Source organism: Arachis ipaensis, chromosome B05 (genome assembly GCF_000816755.2).
Source record: "Arachis ipaensis cultivar K30076 chromosome B05, Araip1.1, whole genome shotgun sequence".
Lineage (NCBI taxonomy): Eukaryota > Viridiplantae > Streptophyta > Magnoliopsida > Fabales > Fabaceae > Arachis > Arachis ipaensis.
The window spans coordinates 7,455,349-7,460,425 of record NC_029789.2 but is presented as its reverse complement, the minus strand read 5'-3'; positions in this window follow the sequence as shown (position 1 = coordinate 7,460,425).

The following is a 5,077-nucleotide window of genomic DNA, read 5'->3' as shown; positions in this document are numbered from 1 at the left end:
AATGAAAAATAAATAATGTTTAATAGTTATTATTATTATCATGTCTATGATATGAATAGTAGTTATTTTTTATCATACGCGGTGCAGAACTCTTACACCTTGAATCTCTTCACTCTCACAGTAAATGGGGAGCGTTTTAATTTGAACACGAGACCTTGGCATTTTTAATGTCATTGCTTTCAACCATACTGGCAAAGTCTGGTAAGAAACTTTCCAATCACCAAAAACTTTTACAATAGTTTTCTGCTTTGCCAACCAAGCCTTGCGATAACTCACAGTGTAGTTGAACCTGTCTTGAACTTCTGCAATAACAGACTTCACCTTTATCGAGGGGTTTGTTTTGACCAACGGCCTAATGGCATCTGTAATTGTGTCTGAGTCCAACTTGGCATGATCTTGTGAAATCGTGCCCATGGTGCACGTGTGCTTGCCATTGTATCTTCTGATCTCCCAACAAGCTTTTTTTTTAATCAAGCTAGCTCGGATAAGTCAGTCACACCCTGCACCATATCCCTTGCATTTCGCATAGAATGTCTGCGGCTTAGACTCATACACAGTGTAATCAACTCCTCTAGAGATGGTGTAGCTTTTGATTGCAGATATCATCGACTCTCTCGAACCAAATTCCATTCTGACACTAAACTCGCCATCTTCCGCCGCAACGTTGCCTTCACCTACGACATGCGCACCACCATCAGTCAGACAAGGCAAATAAATTAAGCACTATAGAAAACTTGAGTTAATAATCATAACATACCCGTATTCGCATGCTCAGAAAATTCCGGAGAATGCATGGCTTCGAGATCTAGAGTCCGCATAAAAGACAGAACACCAAACGGGTGTTGGCTTACAATCGCATTCGCTTCATTTTGCACCGCCGGATTGCCTGCCAAGTCTCCGTCATCGTTTTCGTCATCGACTTCATAGTTAGCTTCGAATTCCTCTTCGCTGTCATTATTATCTTCTTCCCAATCTATATCCCCGCGCTCATCAACATTGACCTCGTCGTCGACCGTATCCATCCCCGACTGCTGTTCAAACTCAACGTACAGCTCTATCATCGGCACGTGAGATCGGGTTTGTTGATAAATATACAATATCTACTGCATACTGGCATCGTCAGTAATGGGCATTATTTGAAACTGTATTAGCCTACCAAATACTTGCAAATGACTTCTGTATAAAAGATTGCTCACCCTTTTCAAAATGTGGCTTTGAATGTTATTACAAATACCATTTTGCAACTCGACAAAACTCATGGTACATGGAATAGCAAATGACAACGGACATTCATAAACAAAAGTCACTCATTCATGTGTGTTTGTTATAACCTCACCGTTATAATATACTTGCAAATTTGTAACACCTTCCATAACTTCAGCCTCAACTAACTCTATTTTTTTGACACAGTTATATGCCAAAAAAGCACCCCACTAAGGACTTTATGCAAGAAAGAGTAAGAGGAGAAGTGAAGATGAAGATGAATGAAACTGGACTTCGTATTTATAGACAAAGATGTGGGTTTAAATATTATTTTGTGTACAAAACGTAACATGCGTTTTGGGACTTCAAAGAAAAAATTTCTGACACTAATAAAACGCAACCTGCGTTTTGTGGGCTTCAAAAATTTTTAAATTTTCTGGCTTCCAAAACGCAACCTGCGTTAAGCCTAAAACAAAATTAAAAAAAATGAAAAACCCAAAACGTAAGCTACGTTTGGTTTATTTCAAAATTTTAAAAAAATAAATAAGTACAAAACGCAACTTGCATTTTATCTCTGACCCATAGCAGTGCAATATTTTGGATTCTTTCCATTTTATGGTGTATCACGTTGCTTCTTTTCACAACCAAAAAAAATAGCCTACATATGTGTGTTATGCCAGAAAATAATTTAAAAATAGAAGAAAAAATAGTGTTATGCACACATATTGTATTATGATGTATTATGCAAAATTATGGATCTATAAATTTATAGTCCTGCAAAACGCAATATGCGTTTTATTAGAAACAAAATTACCACTACAACAAGTTATTATTATTATTATTATTATTATTATTATTATTATTATTATTATTATTATTATTATTAAATTCAATTGGGTCCCTACATTGCTTTAATTTTTTAATTAAGTCCTTCCTAGTGTAAAAAATATTAGAGTTAATTGAATATTTCTTTGCAAATTGAAGATATTTATAATTAAAAACTTAATTAAATATTTCACCGCATGTATTTTGGTAAAAATATTATGTTAATTTTAATATTTTTAATATGAAAATGACGTAATTATAAAATAAAAAACAATATAAAGACCCAATTAAAAAGAAAAAAAATATAAAGACCTAATTAAAAATTTAATAAAACTATAGAAACCAATAGAGTAAATAAGCCTCAAATAAAAGACATATTATATTATTGTTACTATTAGTTAATATTAGGAATAATAGTACTATTAATATTATTATTATATTATTATTAGATTATTAGTATTAGCACTTCGGTTATTATTATTATTATTATTACTAGAACGTAACCTGCGTTTTAATTATTATTAAAAAATAGTAAAATGCAAAACGTAACCTACAGGTTTTATTTCAAAAAATTTTTAAAAATAAAACGCAACCTGCGCTTTATGTTATTCAAAAACAAAAACAAAAAAAAAAGAAAAAAGATAAAAACATAAAACGTAACTTGTGATTTGTACTGACATCATAGCAGTGTAAATATTGTATAAACATCCATTTCATTATATAATATTAATATTTTTTTTCATATATAAAAAAATGAGCCGTGTTATGCGTTGATATGAATTATGGGGGTGCTATACATGGATGTGGGACAGTTTTTGGCTGAAATCTGGTGGAAGAAATCGGACCATTCGAGTTCTGTGCAAAAAAAATTGGGTTACCAAATCGGATGGTCCGAGTTGTGAGAGAGGAAAAATTTGAAATTTACGGTTAACTAATCGGACCGTTCGGTTAGTTTTTTTTTTTTTTTTCTAAAAAGAAAACGGACCCTCCGAGTTTAGATAAAAAATATTTTTTTGAATCTGTTAACGGTAATCGGTGGGTTCGAGTTGAGTATAATATGTTTTTTTACCATTATATAAGTGTGGGTAGCTCGTATTGTACTGATAAGAGTATTTCTTCAGTTCATCGTCTTCTTCCTTCAGCACCTCCATCTATCTTTCTCTCTTCTTTCAAACGAAGGAAAATAATGAGAGTGTGAAATTTATTCATGAGTGAGAAAAATTGATGATAGAGTCTTACTGAAAGTATATTATTTCGGTCAAATTTTGTTAGAAACAGTTGAATGAGTGAAATTTATTTATGAAAATCCGTTAGATATTGTTATTCCATTCACAATCTCATTCGAGGAACTAAAATGTGTGATTTATGAGAAGATAGAATCTGGGTTGTCTAGAAGAATATCATGTATTTTATACAGGTATCCCATACCTGTATTTGGCGGATTCGTTCAATTTCAGACGAAATATGTAACAGATGAAGCGAGCATGCAAGAGATGTTTTCAATGTACATTGAAAGTCGCGGTCAAATATCGTTCATTGAGGTGTATGTTGAATTCGAACCGTCTGAAGCCAATCGAAATATTGAATGGGAAGATTACAACAGCGACAGTGAAAAAGAGTTTAAAAGCAATTACGAAGTTGTTGGTCCCGATGGAGACGAAGACCAAGGTGACAGCACTGTGGCACCAAATGTAGCTGACATGGCAAATGCACTTGCAAACGAACATCTGTTTGAGCAGCCGTCTTTCATGCGAGTTTTAGACTTGGAAGCCATGCATCGAAGTTTTCGGAGTATATGAATGCAGGTATGTAATTGCCTATAGGTATACACGAAGGATTAGAATTTTATAATAATTTATATTGATTGCTGTGAACAAATAGTTACGTGACATGTGAATATCATTTTTCTCCTTGAAGAGGGGGGTTCGAACCCTATCTTCCACATTTTGGGAAATTTTGAAACTCAGGCAGTTTGATCGAACCGGTCTTACCGAGTTTGACCAGTTTTGACCGGTTCACTCCGAATTTGACTAGTTCGTTGCCTTATGCAGTCACATCATCGGACCGGACCAGTTTCGAGTTTGGTTCACCGGTTTCTCGATCGAACCGACCAGTCCGATTTGGTTTAATAACAATGCTCTCAGCTACACTAACATATTTATTTCAATTAAAAATCTAATAACAAACAAAAATTTATTACAAAAAATTCTGCCTAATTTACTCAAAATTTTCCAAACCATTTCCAAAAATTATTCAACTTAAATGTAATAATTAATTATAATTTCTAAAATTATTACAAAAAATTCTAAACATATATTATTTTTACTAATCTATGAGATTACATCAATTTAAATATTATCATTAATAAAAAAGTTTACTAATCAACTACAACTGTACATATACACATATATAGACTCAACAATAAATTCTTAAATTCTAACGATAATCACAATCTTAACCTATATGTTCCTAAATTTACTTTCTAACAATAATAACATTAACTCTATGACATATGATATTTATTTCATTTAAATCTAAATTTTTAACAATAATAATAATAAATCTGAAATATAAAAAAAATTAAAAACTAAACTTACATAATCAGAATGGCTGAGATAATGTATAATATGAAGTTCAGGACTATCAACATCTTTATATTTTTGTTTTTTTGGCATTGTGAATTTTTCCTTCAAGTTTGCATGAAGAACAATGGGGTTTTGGAGGCTGAAGAAGAAGAAGAGAGGAAAAGGATTGCTGGTGGGGTTCTATGAAAGAGATTCGGAGGGAGTGAGTTAGATTCCAGGAAGCATGTTGGTATAAGGGGCACCGTCCTGGGGGGCAACGAACGCGCGCCACGTAGCTGGGACCTCACAAATCGGACGGTCCGAGTTGCTCCCTCTAATCGGACCGTCCGAGTTCCTACCTCCAACTCCCTCGGTCCGATTTCAGCTCCCCTGACACCACATACAGGTAAGGCACCTGTGTTCTCCATAACGATGCAACACACCAAACTCTCCTCCATATTAAAAATAAAAAACGTAATTTTGAG